Consider the following 17461-nt stretch of genomic DNA (forward strand, 5'->3'; position numbering starts at 1 on the left):
TCCACTGCCGAAGCGTGTGTGTCTGCTGTGGATTTAGGTAAGCTTCTTGCAATGCGACACAGAATGCATCATGCCTGTCTGAAATATCGTTGACATCATCAAGATTTGTGAAGAACCCTCGACAATTGCACTGCAGGATAGCCATAATGGAGATAATAAGAGGGATGTGTACAAGACCAGTGCGCATGATGGAGAGTAGTGTGCTGTTCAAGTTAGAAGGATAGTGCTGTTTAGGGAGGTTGTACCCTTCTCGGAGGTTGTTTTGGTTGCTCATTACCTTTGGTTCCCCTACCTCTTCCCCTACTTTTTTCTCTCTTTTCCTTCCCTTGTGGGGGAACACCAGAAAGACTCGATGATGATTTTTGCGACGTGCAGTCATCATCATCGATGTCCACGTTTTGGGTAATGCTTTGGGAGGGGCACTTTGTGCTCCCGTCCCAAATGGATGGAGTGCCATCGACCTTTGAAGTGGTCGCGGTTGTTTCATTCTGCGCGGTCGTTCGACCAGGCGCAGTTCCCGGAAGAGACACTTGCGTGTCCCTTACTTCTATTTGGGGAGTGTAAGGTGGAAACTAAGAAACCTGAGAACAGGTCTGAGTTTCCACAGACTTCCTCAGTGGCGCCACTCCCCTGCGCACCACGTCGGAAAAGGTTCCTTTCCTGCCAAAGTCTACTTGTGATTTCGCTGCTCTGTATGAAATATTCTGTTCAGTCATTATTTTCAGTATGTGCTTTTCTTCCTGCCAACGAGGACAGGACCTGGAATAGACGGGGTGACTACCTCGGCAGTTCGCACATTGCATTTCGTTGTGACAAGATTCTGGAGCATGGTCCTTGCCAGCACACTTTGGACAGGTCGTCCTGCCCGCGACAGACTTGAGAACTGTGGCCAAAGTGCTGGCACTTAAAGCATCTCCTCGGGTTAGGTATGTACGGCCGTACATTGCAATTCAGGTATCCTGCCTTGATGGTTTCAGGAAGTCCGTGTAACTTGAACGACAGAACAATGTTTTGTTGGAAGTTCTTTACCATCTCTTCGCATTGCTATGCGCTTAGCGGAAATTACTCCCTGCTCTTTAAGGCCGTCTTCGATTTCAGGCTCAGAACACGACAGAAGGTCGTCTTCCGAGATAACACCTTTTATGGTGTTGAGCGTTCGATGGGATGTAACAGATACTGCGATTTATCCAATTTTCTGAAGAGACAGGAGTGGCGATACTGTGTTCCTTAGTCAGTACTTCTACTTGGATGTCACAATTACTTTGTTTTTTAGCTTTGTATGACTTTCCTATGGCTTTTTCAAGCTCTTTAGCAATTAGAAATGGAGACAGATTGGTTAGTGGTTTGATCTGGTCATCTGAATGTATCATGAGGAACCTGGCGAACCAAGGTTCTGGGGTACAGTCCAGTATTTCTGTTCTCGGTCTTTCGGTGCGGCTCCTCTTCAGGCGTCGATCTTGTTTTTTGGAGGGTTGGAAATTCATACGAAAGGACAGGTTATTCGGTGCAGAAGGTGTGCCGCCCACCATGGAGCCCAACTTAGGGAACGTGCCCCGCACGCTAACACCTACCTCTGCACTATACCCTAGTGCAGGTTTCAAAAGAGAGAAAGAACCGCACAAGGTTGGCCCTCGCCGCCAAAGAAGGTGAAAAGGAAAAATGAGAAATTAGCGTGGGAGATGGCTACTAAGCTGAATGGTCCTGGCCGGGCCTTCCAGGACCACCCGTCTATGGGAAGCAGGGGCCAAAGCGGTGTGTTGCTTTCCCGGAGGGGCCCCGAAGGGTCCTAAACAACCTCCGAGTCCACTCAACCGCCGGGATCCCCCTTTCCCCAGACACGGGACAGCCACGCACAGCTATACGTGGGGGTCTCCCTCCTGCGGCGACCCAACGGTAAGTGCAGGAGGGGGCTACTGCGGCTGCTGCCGGGCGATGGGGGCACCAAGTTCCCGACGCCGGGGCAGATAATGGCGTGCAGTTTTCCGAGTACGGAGAACCTCAATGGGGACGTCCCTTGCCTTAGCTACTAGGCGGGTTTCAGCGCCTGGCGGGACCCCGAGACATACCAGAAGACTTCGCGCGAGCAGAGCTCGAATCCTTGGTACCAATGTCTGAGGAAGTCCGTGCAGGACGGGAAGGCTGTACATTACTGAGCCGCGAACCGGGGCATTGTGCAACATGAGGAGATGTTCCTCGTCTCGTCCCCATCTCATACCTGCGAAGTGACGAATGACGTTGACCAAACGTTGGACTTTCTTTTCAAGGACGTCTGTGTGCCGCTTCCACGACAAATTCCATGATAGAGTTACGGCGACAAACTTGTGATGTATCACCTGCTCCAGTGAGCTGCCACTAATGTACAGGAGACAGCTATGCATGTCTTTGCGCGTGAAGGCTAGAGAGAGAGAGAGAGAAATACATGATGACGATGATATGGGGATGACTTGGGGATGAAGGCTAGAACAGCGCTTTTTTCTGCGGATATCTCCATTCCTGCCTGGTATACTCACGAATACTGACGAAATACTGACGAATGGCATCTAACGTGCGCTGAAAACGCTGACGGAGTGCTGGACGGGAAGTACCTGTAGTCCAAATACAGATGTCATCGGCATACAGGGACAAGTTGACTTTCCGCTGAATGCAGGTTCCAATGCCCGCCATAACAGCATTAAAGAGGAGCGGGCTTAGGACGCTTCCTTGTGCTACCCCCTGAGAGATGAATTGCTCTGTGGCACCTTGTCTTGTCCGGGCGAAAATACATCGTTCAGTTTCACATTTTGTGTTTGAGCACTCATCTTTATTCCAGCTTGTAGCCTTCTTCAGCCCTAGAGTTGGAGTCTAGTCTACCACCCTAGATTCCTTTTCGATACCATTCTCGTTACATATCATAAAACAAATTTTGTTCCTGCTTTTTTAATACAATATTTTTCGTAACGTTGGAAGTCGAAATTCGATCACAGGAGAGCACCTCAGGACGAGAGTTCCCATCTATGTTTACAACCCTGACGAACGAGGTAGACGCAGCACATACAACCCTGACGAACGAGGTAGACGCAGCACGTCACCTCCGATTTCTCACCGAGAAAAAGACCACATTACTCCATTGCTCGGTCACTAATGGCGCCATCCATTGAGAGGACTTCGCGTAATCGCAACCAGTGACTCCACCTTAACCCAGTATACGATATGTTTTCATCCGAATGGTCAACACTGAACTACAGTCTCTATAATTGGATGTGGGTAATTCTGTAGAAATGCGGGCACTCGGATTGCACTGCCCGTGATTGCGAGTATGGCGCAGGCGCTAAATGATTTAACTGCTTATATGAGGTACTTATTGTTCTTTATATTGCAACGTACAGGGTTGCATATATTGCAGCATTGCAGGGTTGGTATATTGCAACGTACAGGAATTTTTATAAAAAAGCCATGAGAGCAGCGTAGATGTCGTTTTTGCAGTTGAATTCTACGGCAAGGCTGACATCCTCTCGAAGAAAGTATGCAACCACAAGGTGATTAATCACATAATATTCATTAATTAACGCTAATTAGGGGATATCGGGCAAAACCGGAATAGCAGAATGAGAGACTGTCCTAGTTGAAAGCCATTCCAGGTTTAAAAAATCCTGAAACACGCATTTACGTGAGGATATCCATCCCCGAATTTTACTGTGCGCACACGCACACAGACCAGGGATGGGTATAAATACAAAATACTTTGTCAAAATGGGTAAATACTCTTCATAAATGCTTTTCAATATAAGTATTTAAATACAAAATATAAATACAGTATCCGTAACTACTACCATAAATACTGTGAGGAGGATGTCATCTGGAAGTACAGAAACAACGATGAATAACAACAAATCAGCAAGGGACAATAGCATTTATTTGTTCGGTTATCATGGCAAATTTAATATTAGAAGTTTCTCGAAGACTGCATCTTTAAGGCGTCTCCTGTTCTGCCGTACAATCAGATTCGCGAAGGAGAACAGCATCTCCACAAGTGCCGATGAACAAAGGCTTGTATTAAATTTGAAGAAGATGCTTCGTACAACAAGGTAATCAGCCGCGCCCATTGTCCGCAACAACAGCGAAAAACTCGCCGTCTAAAATGGTTTGTCGCATGCATGCTAGTTCAAACACTGCGCCCCAAACTCTCCCTTCTTCGCGAAAGGTCAAATACACGGCAACTTAAAGACATGAGTCAGTATATTCGGTATTTAGAAGTATTTATAAAGTATTTACAAGAACAAATACCAAAAATTGGTATTTAAATATAATTATAAATATATTTTTCGAGCCTGTATTTAAACACAAAATATAAATGTATGTATTTATATTTTAAATAGTATTTTAATTACAATGTATTTAAATACTGCCCGTCCCTAACACAGACACACACACTCACGCCCGCCCGCACGCACGTACTCCCAGCCACGCGCGCGCGAAAAAAAAAAAAAAAAGTCGAGGCGGGAAATTTTCTACGATTTGCGGAACTGCACAATTTCTAGCTCGCACACATTTACATGTACATGAACAAGGTAGAACAGGAAAGTTCTTTAGTTTACTAACGTCATAAAACCTTGTGAGCCTAATCTTCCTCTATCATTGCCAATAACCCAACGTAACGAACACGCGTGGACGTGCTTTCACGATAACGCTCCCTAGTTAATCTTAATCTTAAAAGCTAACTTGTAATGAATTTAGAGTCGGAAATTAATAAACAAGCTAAGAATTACGAAGCAGGAATCATTTTTGGCGGGGCGAATGTCCGGATATCGCGTCAGGTTTAGTCGGCGGACATATCGTCGCTTAGAGAGCGTCATTACAGATATTGCACGGTTATGAAACCAATCACTGAAGAAGGGTTCCCCTCCTACTTTTCCTTCTTCTTCGATTCCTTTAGCACGGCACTTGTGTTCATTTTCTTCTCTCGGCGTTCTCTTGTGCGATGTCCGTCTCCTGTTTCTGTATATATATGGGGCTACCAAGTAATGTCACGCTGGAGAGGAAACGTTTCACCCTAGCTCAGTAGGGAGATTTAGCAGATTGGAAGGTCTTTGCGATAACTGTTCCGCAACAATGATTAGCCAAGCACCTGATTCCTTTGAAGTGGCTGACATCACGTTGCCCATCTTTGATTTGACAGCTTCCTTTATCGTATCGTTTCCGCAGAGCGCTGCCGATCTGCGAAAACTCCCTAGCGTCTCGTGTGATGTCGTTCACGTCGTCCGGCAACACGGACGCCGTGGAGTTCCACCGTAGGTGGTGTGCTGCGGAACATTCGTACTAGTATAAAGTTCGCAGATGTGCCGCCGGCGGCGCCGCGAACGCTGAGGCGGCGCCGCTTTTTGGAACGCATGTGTGAGTAAGCCTTTACTGCGGCAGCTGCAGACGCGATGGCCGAAAATGAGGAACGCGAGCGGCGTGCAGCCGATAATGCCAGGAAGCGGCGTGTGACATAACGTGTCGCCATTGCGCTCGGCCAGATGTTCAGAAATGCCCACTAAAGAGTGCAGTGGATTTAACAGGAAGTGAACGCGTTTGCAGGCGACACCCGTGTTTCTGCACGAGGCCCATGGCAACCTATGGTCGGGTATGCCGTTGCGCCACACGCAAATCATGTACGGTCACAGCGCAGGCACCGCCCTTCCTCAAGCTCTAATGCTACTGGTATCGTATTTCGTAGGCGTTTGGCACCGCGCCAATCAGTACAGTTAATTTTTTTATACAAGCGCCGTTGCTCACTTACTTCCTTGATGTGAGAGTTATTGTCCAACAATTCCAATATCGCAATGGCATATATACGAGGGGCGTTCAAGTCAAACCGGGACTTTTCATTTTTCGCAAAAGTAAAATGAACTTACAGGCGAGAAATTAGTTTTATTTTTCAACGTAATCTCCAGCTGGGCACTAATGCACTTGTCCCATCGTTTCACGAGGACCTTGATGCCAGCAGTGTAGAAATCCTTACCGGCGCGTAGCAGCCATGATCGGACCGCATTCTTGACCTCGTCGTCGCAGCTGAGGTGGCGGCCCCCAAGGAACGCCTTCAGTGACCCAAAGAGATGGAAATCGCTGGCGCCGAGGTCTGGACTGTAAGGGGGATGTGGCAGCAACTCCCAGTCAAGTTTCATTAAGTTGCGTGTCGTGAGATGCGCGGTATGCGGGCGTGCATTCTTTGGTGATGAGGCCCGGCCGCTTCTGCTTCAGCGCCTTATGCACATCCCTGGGAACCTGGCAGTATTATGCACTATTGATGGTGGTACCACTGGGCAGAAAATCAACATGAAAAACGCCAGCCTTCCCAGAAAACCGTAGAAAAACGTTGGATGTTCTCAGGAACTCCGACACTGGGCTCTGAGCCGCCCCGGCTGGGATCGTCCTGCACTGATGTACGGCCGTCTCGGAACCGTTTGCACCACACAAACGCTTTGCTGCGGCTAAGTTTATCGTGGCCATACTGAGCCTGAAGTCTTCTGTGAATTTCAGATGACTTTACGCCTTCATTCACGAGAAACTTCATGACAATTCGCTGTTCGATGTGCGCGCTCACCTCGTTGTCACCATCTTGTCCAGCACGTGCCTTCTGTTTTGCACAAACTTGGAACCACCACGTGTTGAACGCGGAGGCCTGTCGCGTGTGAAAATGACGAAAAAGAAGTAGCGCGAGCCATTTGTACACTCAGGATACAGAAAGTCCCGGTTTGACTTGAACACCCCTCGTATATAGTTCCTTCTAACAGGAGGTTGTCCTGGCATTGCGTCGCGTAGTTACCCCTTCTAACGAATGATCTTAAAGTGGTATACTTGTGCAAAGCACAGTTGAGAAAGATATTTGCATAAACGACACTCATAAAAATATATCAACAATACATGGCATGAGCGACATCGAAATAGTTGCGAAGCGTTGAGCTTATATAACTCTGCAGGCTGTTAATATTATGACTCTGACTTGTCCCTTTGACGGCCGCTAATCAGTCCAGGGTACTGACTAGCCCTCTCGGTAGGTGCCCTCACCAGCTGCAATATTTGTACACCAGCAAAATAAAGCTGCGCCAGTTGGTTCAACCTCAACGCCTAGCCCATACTATGAGGTGTTAAGGGCACTCGAAACAACGAAAGCTTTGACATCACATAAGTTATTAGAGAGTTTTAGTAGATCTTTGATAACGTGGCTAGCGTCTCACCGTATCAACCGGAACCGATCAGTGATTCTGATTCACGCACGAGTGCGATTGGTTCCGATAGAGACGATAACTTTATCAACGGTATACTAAAACTCACCGTTGCCACACACATCAACGAAACATGACCTTGGTATTTTCTTCACTTTCGAAAACAATTCGAAGGTGCGCACCCCTGTATGACGCTACGCAGCGCGAAGCATTCTTGCAATCATCCTGCTTGGCTTTCGCTTAGCTTGGTTGTGCTCGCTCTCCGATCCAGCCTAGCCTTTCTGGCTAACATCGGGCAGTTTTCCTCAGAGTCCACGATGCTCACAGGAGCTCTCGTTAAACTTCGATTGTTCCAGCTCTCCACAACGCCGAATCCGCCGATTTAAAAAGCCAGTGATGTTTAGTCAAAAGTCAAGAGTCAAAGACGGAGAGACGAGACGAGGGACATGTGCTAACTCCTCTTGTATGTCCGTTTTTGTCTCCTGTCTGAGCGCTTCTCAGCCTATATACATACGGAATACCAACAAGACCAAAGGTCTATATGTTGTACTCTCATAAAGTGGGAAGTAATGCCGTGGGAGTCGGGCTAGGCGATCGTGCGATTTAATTTCATATGCAAACAAAAATGACAGAAATAATGATTCCCAGTATCTATACGTATCATCTGAGGTTATCTGCAGTGTTGCAAGTAACGAAGGTAAAGGCAGATGTACAAGGACAAGGAGGGAAGTGACACGAATCGGAAATTAACTCAACGTAAACCGTGACAGGGACGTCCCGCTGCATGCCAGGAAAGCCGGAAAAGGATGACAACGTGATTGCGTTATCTTTCGCACAATGTAAAAAAAAAGGTACACGAAGGATAGCGCTGCGCTCCAGGCTGATTGTCACGGTGTGAAAGAAGACGAGGTAACACCATATTTCTTTTCTTTTTTCTTTGTCTGTGTGTGTGCTGTAGAAGTATCTAAAATTGACGCTGTATGACGCTGTCGTTAACACGCATACTGCATAACGTTCACAGCACAGTTACAGGGGCTCTACAGCGCAAAAAATTCACCTCGCGGAATGAAAGACGCGTTACCTTGACAACAATACAAAATGAGCAGGATTAATACGTTGGGTAGTTCGGAAGAAACCGCACTTTACATGCAACTCCCCTCTTCTCTTTTACTCAAGAGACGCGACAGATACCGATGTGGAAACAGAAACGGTGCGGATTGTAGCGCATCTTGAGAAGGAGAGAAGGGGGAAAGCGCAAACTGCGGTTGTCAAATGTGACAAGTCGCTCAAGAAAAGTGTCACGAGAACGCTCGAAACTTCAGCATCTATTCAAAGGCATCTATTCAGCGTTGTTTCTTATCGGCATTCAAACATCTCGGCACACACTTGCCTGACAGCTTCCGCATATCCACCTTTTCATGAATTACAAGCCCAATGGCGTACTCTGGATGTGCTTAAGGTCTCAGAATTGATTTAGCCGATATTGGTCGATCTGCCAAAATGAGGTCGTGGACACAATCAATGATTTCGGGAGTTGACACCGTCGGAGGTCTACCTGATCTTGCGGCGTCTTTGGTGCAGTGGCGGATCCAGAGGGGGGGGGGGGGGGGGCGTTCGCCCCTAAACGCGAGTTTACTTAGGTTTCCCTCTCTGCCCTCCCACACTACGCGCTTCGACAAAGAAACCGCCCCCTCCTCCAAAGCGATGGTCTGGATTCGCCCCTGCTTCGCTGTCAAAATCCCTACGCTGAAAGTTAGCACACCGCTTCGTCACGGTTGAGCATGATGGCACTCGTCACTCAATGTTTGCATCATGCTGTATGATGCACTGATAGATTTCCCTTGGACTTTTCGTCTGTGCTTTAGGAACGATCCCGCGGCAAACGGCATTTACGAGGATGAGTGTACATACAGCCCCAAGCAGCACAATGTACTGAAAGTCGGGTGCAATAGGGGTGGACGGGTAGGTGGAATGCCTGGAACAGACTCCCGAAAAGATCATTGATAAGACACATACCGTCCACCCCTATTGCACTCGACTTTCAGTACATTGTGCTGCTTGGGGCGTTGATACGACGTAGGCGTTGTTTCCATACCATATCTCTACTGCGGCCCAAGCAGCACTTTCGACACTCGACTTTCAGTACATTGTGCTGCTTGGGGGCATGCGGCCGACTGATGCAGGCGGAAGAAAGTCGTCTGCGATAGGAATAGGTTATGATTAGATCGTCATTGCATGCGGCCGACTGAAGCATGTGGAAGGAAATAGACTGCGGTAGGAATAGCTTAGGGGTAAATTGTAATTGCATGCGCCCGACTGATGCAGGCGGAAGGGAGTAGACTGCGGTAGGAATAGGTTACGGTAAGATCGTTATTGCTCAACATTGCATCCGGCTAACTGATGCAGGCGGAAGGAAGTCGTTGCGGGACTAATAGGTTATGGTTAGATGGTTATTGCATGCGCCCGACTGATGCAGGCGGAAGGAACTAGTCTGCGGTATAGGAATAGGCTATGGTTAGACCGTTATTGCGTGCGCCAGACCGATGCAGGCGGGATGACGACACGTGCGGTAGGAATAGGTTATGATTAGATCGTTATTGCATGCGGTCGACTGATGCATGTGGAAGAAAATAGACTGCGGTAGGAGTAGCTTAAGGGTAAATCGTAATTGCATGCGGCTGACCTATGCAGGCGGAATGGAGTAGACTGCAGTAGGAATAGGTTAGGGGTAAGATCGTTATTGCATACGGCTAACTGATGCAGGCGGAAGGAAGTCGTTGCGGTACGAATATGTTATGGTTAGATCGTTATTGCATGCGCCCGACTGATGCAGGCGGAAGGAACTAGTCTGCGGTAGGAATAGGTTATGGTAAGACCGTTATTGCATGCGCCAGACCGATGCAGGCGGAAGGAAGTCGTCTGCAGTAGGAGTAGGCTATTTGTTAGATCGTTATTGCATGCACCCGACTTATGCAGGCGGAGGAACTAGCCTGCGGTAGGAACAGGTTATGGTTAGATCGTTATTGCATGCGCCCAACCGATGCAGGCGGTAGGAATAGGTTACGATTAGATCGTTATTGCATGCGGCCGACTAATGCAGGCAGAAGAAAGTCGTCTGCGGTAGGAATGGGTTATGATTAGATGGTTATTGCATGCGCCCGACCGATGCAGGCGGGAGGAAGACAGGTGCGGTAGGAATAGGTTATGATTAGATCGTTATAGCATGGCGGCATCGTTATATTGCGGCTATTGCATGCAGGCAGAAGCAACTAGTCTGCGGTAGGAATACGTTATCGTTAGATCGTTATTGCGTGCGCCCGACTGATGCAAGCGGAAGGAACTAGTCTGTGGTCGGAATAGGTTATGGTTACACCGCTATTGCATGTGCCCGACTGATTCACGCGAAAAGAAATCGTCTGCGGTAGGAATAGGTTATGGTTAGATCGTTATTGCATGCGCCCGAATGATGCAGGCGGAAGGAAGTAGACTGCGGTAGGAAAAGGTTATGGTTAGATCGTTATTGCAAGGGCCGACTGATGCAGGCGGAAGGAAATAGTTGCCGTAGGAATAGGTTATATGATTAGATCGTTATTGCATGCGGCCGACTAATGCAGGCAGAAGGAAGTCGTCTGCAGTAGGAATGGGTTATAGTTAGATCGTTATTGCATGCGCCCGACCGATGCAGGCGGGAGGAAGACACGTGCGGTAGGAATAGGTTATGATTAGATCGTTATAGCATGGCGGCATCGTTATATTGCGGCTATTGCATGCAGGCAGAAGCAACTAGTCTGCGGTAGGAATAGGTTATGGTTAGATCGTTATTGCAAGGGCCGACTGATGCAGGCGGAAGGAAGTAGTTGCCGTAGGAATAGGTTATATGGTTAGATCGTTATTGCATGCGGCCGACTAATGCAGGCAGAAGGAAGTCGTCTACGGTCGGAATAGGTTATGGTTACACTGTTATTGCATGCGCCCGACGCGGAAAGAAATCGTCTGCGGTATAGGAAGAGGTTAGGGTCAGATCGTTATAGCGTGCGGCTGACTTATGCAGCCAGAAAGAAGTCGTCTGCGGTAGGAATATGTTGTGGTGAGATCGTTATTGCATGCGACCGACTGATGCAGGCGGAAGGACGTAAACTGCGGTAGGAATAGGATAGGGTTAGGCCGTTATTGCATGCGCGCGACTGATGCAGGCGGTAGGAAGTGGTCTGCGGCAGGAATAGGTTATTGTTAGATCATTATTGCATGCGACCGACTGATGCAGGCGGAAGGAAGTAGATTGCGGTAAGAAGAGGTTAAGGTCAGATCGTTATAGCGTGCGGCTGACTGATGCAGGCGGAAGGAAGTCGTCTGCGGTAGGAATATGTTATGGTTAGATTGTTATTGCATGCGACCGAGGGATGCAGGCGGAAGGATGTAGCTGCGGTAGGAGTAGGTCAGGGTTAGATCGTTATTGTATGCACCCGACTGATGCAGGCGGAAGGAAGTGGTCTGCGGTAGGAATAGGTTATTGTTAGATCGTTATTGCAAGCGGCCCACTCATGCAGGGGGAAGGAAGTAGACCGCGGTAGGAAGAGTTTAGGGCCAGATCGTTATTGCAAATCCTTGTAGTTGCGACTATCTTCTCCGCGTATTTTAACTACATATCCCCCCTCCCGACTGATGCACTCGGACGGAAGTCGTCTGCGGTAGGGATATGTTAGGCTTAGATTGTCATTGCATGTGGCCGAATGGTGCAGGCGGAAGGAAGCCTGGCTGCGGTAGGAATAGGTTGGGGTTATATCGTTATTGCATGCGGCCATGAACAAATTAATGACGGACCGGATCGGTAGATACGTCGTCTGCTTCACTCTTGTTTCGGTGTATATGCTTTCCAGAAGTTCTATAAACCTCCGTTTTCATGAAACAGTTTCTGTTATTCTGAGTGATATATGTTTATTTGGCGCTTACTGGGAAAAATAGGCTGCACAATACAAAAGTTGCAACTCTTTTTTTTATATTTCTGTCTGCTCTTTTTGTCTCGATAGTGGCGCTGAAGTAGTGAGATATAGACGATATAGACGCCTGACTGAGATATGACACTGCTTGGGCTGCTACATGAAAGGTTAATTCCGTAGTATAAATCGGAAAATTTGACATTTTTAATACTTTTCCCGTGCAAAATAGTAAACTCTTGCAACGAACCTTCACGCATGGTGTTTTTTTGTGGTCTTTTGTTCATATTTCTTTTTAGAAGCCGCAGGGTCGATACTGACGTTCTTCCGAGTTTTCGTCTGCATAAACAGGGTCTTCATGACAGCCCGAAGTTCAACCTTTGAAAGATTTCACGCCAGTAGTCGACATGGTTCTGTTGATAGCCCCAGCAAAATTAAGGCTTGGCGTTACAAACGTACAATTTGGCTTCTTCTTCTTGGTCTCGCTTTTTGTGTCTACGATAACGAGATCGCGTTCCCGTGTCTGGAAGTAGGTCGGGCCGAGAAGTTTTCAGCACGCCCTCGTACACGAAAGACGTTGCAGGAGGTAGGAGGCTTTCGCTGGCAAGTAACGTGTTTTTTTTTTACGCCCTTTTCGCGCACATTTTAACCAGAAGACTCGACATTATCCTATAAAAAGGGAATGAAAACATTGTAAGGGCGAGTAGCGTGAACACACTTAGTATCCCCCTTCGTCGTTAGCGCTCATTCCGAGAGCACATTTTGCGAATCCAAATACCGCAGGGTGATTAGCTCTTCTCGGTTTCTGACGTTTCACCGTATGCAAATGACTTTCCCACTCCAGCGCAAACAAAGCACTTAAAGCTCTGGTTAAAGCAGTCACGCATCCCGCCCAGTAAATGGTGTGGGTCATCAATGCTGAACACAGCGAACAGATTGAAGAGATGCGGCGATAATGCACGCAATGGTTCAGGCACTTAGACACTATGTTGTGGTTTCTTTTAGTGTATTTCCTGTTTGACTCTCATGAGAAAAGATGACGACTGCATGACAGGTGATCCTGTGTAAAGTCGTGTGGGAGGAAACGTGTAATCTCCTTGTTCTCTTTTCTATTAGGTTTTCGTAGAGTACGCCTGCGCTAGTCAAGCGTTCGGACATCACTACCTCACGCTCACGTGGGAGAGGGTGAGTGATTTTTTTTTCTCTTTTCCTCGTTGAAAAAATAGTAATAAAAAAGGGATAGCGACGTTCTCCCTTAGCTGAAAGCGTATAAGTTTTGCACAGGTGTAGTTTCCTCAGCTACTCCACACGAAAAAATAAAGAAAGAGAGACTGAGAGAGAAAGGCCAGGCCAGTTTAGGTCTCACCAACAAATCCCGAAGAACGTAGAATGCGTTCTTGGTCGGGAAACTCCGACGCATATTGTTGTTGATGAGATATTAAACTCCAAGCCAGATTTTACGTTCATCGGCAGGAGCGGAGGAGAGACACCGGCATGGGAGAGAGTACGCAGTGGGAGGCATGTGCCCCCGGCACTCGTGTGTCCAGAAATGGACATAATCGTCGACAGGAACGAGCAGGTCTTAGCGAAGACACTTCACAACTCCTTCCCTTTCCTCTAACGTCCTATTTGTAACACTTCCGTAACGTACGGAAATTGGTTGGAAATTGGCTAAGAGTTAATAAGTAAATTTTGGAGAAATTGGATTCGGCACCCGACCAAATTGGTATAACGAGTCCGACTACGTTGAAAATGCATGTAGATGCAAATGCCAGGCACATCGGTATTGCGCTTCGTAAGGATAATGCTTTCTCGAGATAAGTTTCGATAGCTTCAAGGCCCTTAGCAACATTGCTGTCACACGCGCAGGTGTGAGGTCTAGACCCCGACGATGCCGCGAGATCCCCGAACAACGGTGGGTTGGAACACTAGTCACCCGATCAGAGAATAGGCCAGTCACACAGTCGTTCCAGTAACATCATTTATAAATGACACCATGACACTCGATAATACAGATACAAAAGTATGAAAACTCAAACAATGTGGTGGTGAAAAACAAACATAAATAGACATCGAATTTGCGGTTAACGGAGTGTTAAACCTTGAGGTGGGGGTGGCAGGGAGTCCCTCGTCGTGGTGAAGAGATGAACAGATGACCGCGTCCGAGATTCTGCACACAACACAAATGATGGATCCGGAGTTGAGACGGAGTGAAGATTAAATTGGATTCAGACGCGCACAGGTTAGAAAAGACACTCAATCCCGAGGCGCCCGATACGCCACTGAGGTGGGCTACTTGTCCCGGAGATGGCCCGATACAGCTGACTTGGTGTCGGCGTTCGTGTCCCGAACCCTCGCACAGGTAAGGTAATGTCGACGACACCAAAGGGTCTTCAATTATTAACAGGATTGGTTGGGGAGGGGTCTGCTTTGTTACGCGCGCTGGGCGGGCGACGTCCAGATTGTTTCCCTGTGCCGCTCTCCTCTCAAGGCTTTGTCTAATTGCACTGCCAATATTCCCGAATTACCAATGTCATCAACTCGAGACGGAAGACGAGAAAGGACAGCGCGGAAAATGAATGGAATGTGACGCGGTATCTGCGCACGGACCGTGACAATTGCTTCTAAGCGATGTATTTATTGACCTGTTAAAAGCATCGGAAGTAGAACTTGTACTTGAACGAAAGTGGTACGTTAAATCTGTGCTTGCTCTTTTAAACTTGTACGTTAATACGTTCAACTTAGACTTCTGCAGCTTTGTGTGACTTTCGGATCTGCGGTTAGATTCACCTAGCGCTTCCCTATTAATCGCAGAGAGTACCCGGCGTGTGACAGGTTGACTAATTCACTTTATATGCGGTTAACGGTCAATGCACTTCTCTGGGCAACCACAGTGGGGTTTGCACATCATCATAATTGTCTGACGTCGTAAAACCTGGAAGTTTAAGTTATGGCCTCTTATCGACGGCGAAATGAGGTGCTCAGCTCATCTTTGGATAAGCCTTGCTCCGCGTGCATTACGCGCCAAGATTCATTTCCGCTATCTCACATATCCAAGTGATAACCTCGATTGCTCATCCTTTTGTGCCCGTGCACATTCCGAGAGGTACTTGTCTGGGTGCACGACTTTTCTTTCTTCTCGAAAATGTCGAGGGCCTATATGATAAGCCTTCAAACAATAGAGCGTGTACCACTCGACCGACGTCTTTGTATAGCCTGCGTCTGGGGGCAACGGTTTCAATACCCGAGCTGGCTCGTACTGTCAGTAGCAGATGATGAATAGAAAACCCGACATTGACTGCATTATGTGAATTGATTGCTTGCATTGTGCTTCACAGGGCGCACTCTGACCCATACAGCTTGGGTGAATCAAAAGAACCAATTGTCGAGAAGCAGGAGCCTAAATTTTTTTATGATGTTCCTTCGTGCTAAAAACAGAATCTACAGTTAATTAGGAAAAGACACACACGAAGATGAATGGAACGGTGTGGAGCTCGGAAAGCACTTTAATCACTGCCATTTTTTTGAACCAAGCGGTTCGTAAATTTATTAAAACGCACCATGCGAAGTAACAACAACAACAACAACATATATATTGTGATGATGAAGTGGGGAGGTTTTCCACTCTAGGAGTGGAACGCTACCCCATAGCTAGGGGTCTAATATGAGTGGTGACAATGATCAGTGATGACGATGAGAGATGACGGGAATGATCGAAGTGGCGATGACGATGCTGGACGTGATCGTGGTGGTGGGAGTGTCCGAGGGCGCTGCTGGGGTCATAGTGAGTCCTTTAGGCCTGTCGCCTCAAAGAAGTCAACCACGTGACGTAAGGCCGCCCTGGAGTCTGCCGCGGTGTCCCAAGGGCCGAGGATGGTCGACAAGTGGAAGGGGCGGCAGCCAAGGGCGGCAAGCTGCGACTGCAGTGTACGCCTCTCGTTGACATAGGTCCGGCAGCGGAGGAGTATGTGCTCAACGTTGGCAAGTACGCCACACTCGTTGCACATAGGGCTAGCCTCACAGCCTACCCAGCAAACCAAAATCCATACCTGCGATGAACCCCGAACCACGCATTGGGGCGGTGCGTTCGTTCCCGGGATGAATGCCAATCCCCGAAAAAACTCCGAAAAACGCACAACTTGGCCACCCGAGTAACGTTCCTGCAAGCTCCCGCGGATCACCCGAGCGATCAAGCTAGGATGATACTGCGTGCGTCTTTTGAGGTATTGCAGTGAAGCATGCATGCGGGCCAGAGATCGCGGTAGCCCCTCCTCCCGCTACCCGCCCACTGCCGGGACTGAGAATGGCGAAGAGCACTGAAACTACTGCTTTCGAATATCTGTAAAACATTTATTTCCTAAACACAAATGACCTTGTGCACAACACATACTACAAACGAGAGTACATAAACACATTGTTGGAAAAACCTCTGAGGCACAGTGGAGATGCAAGGTTCTACCTATTCTCGCTTCACAAACACATTCACAAACTTCTCTTATCTCTCGCGGAAGAGAAAATAGTAAATGGGTGGGTTGAACAGCAAACTGAGAAATGTTTGTATACAGGGTGTCCCAGCTAATGTGAACCACGGTTTTAAAACAGGGGAAGCTTCTACGCGAACTGCAGCTGCTAAACCTTTTTAACAGAGTGATCTGCCTACCCGTTTTTTCCCTCAATGCTGCAAGTATCTAACTTAGGGATAACAAACTGACTAACTAACTTATTATATATGTCGATGTGTCAACCAGAAGGTTTAGACTGCGTTGAGAAACACGTACACCCGTGTCTCAGTCAAAGTACAGCTTTTCTGTTTAAAAAAAAATGCAACTTGTTACAACCTGGAAATCCACAGCAAAGGTGGACATTTTTTCACATACACGTGGACGCTGTTCTGTCGAAAAGCACAAAGCTCGCTGAAACAGGTTATCACTTCTGATATTATTTCGTATTGTGGTAATTACGCGATCTTTTTGCTGCGAACATCGTCTACGCAAGGCACGCATGGCAGCAAACACATGGGATGCGTATTATTCGAGATAGTACAAATTACTCACACTTAATTTGTCTCAAGGAAAAGATACATGTGAACAAAGCATACGACTTTTCGAAGATTCAACAACTGTTTTTGATATACAACACTTATTGCCTTTTCTTGTTACATTCCTCGTTCCATCATATGTAACTGAGACATACTGTACATTACAAAATATTTCGATTTTTCTCTCGCATAATAGAGTTTCAAAGAACAACGTTCCAAGTCAGATCACAAGGAAATATTGCGTACAGTACTTCAATTGGATAAACTATGCTCCAGAAAATATCACAGTATAACTCCCCTCCACA

At 47.4% G+C, this 17461-nt stretch overlaps 1 long non-coding RNA gene across 1 annotated transcript in view; it reads left to right on the forward strand.

Moving 5' to 3' along the window:
- The window catches only part of LOC135377613 (uncharacterized), a 171293-nt gene that overhangs the window by 86938 nt on the left and 66894 nt on the right, over window positions 1-17461 (forward strand). Inside the window, exon 3 of the long non-coding RNA XR_010418161.1 lies at window positions 13235-13303. This is a non-coding gene — a long non-coding RNA (uncharacterized LOC135377613). The remainder of the gene's footprint in view (window positions 1-13234; window positions 13304-17461) is intronic.

This window comes from Ornithodoros turicata, chromosome 1 (genome assembly GCF_037126465.1).
Source record: "Ornithodoros turicata isolate Travis chromosome 1, ASM3712646v1, whole genome shotgun sequence".
Classification (NCBI taxonomy): domain Eukaryota; kingdom Metazoa; phylum Arthropoda; class Arachnida; order Ixodida; family Argasidae; genus Ornithodoros; species Ornithodoros turicata.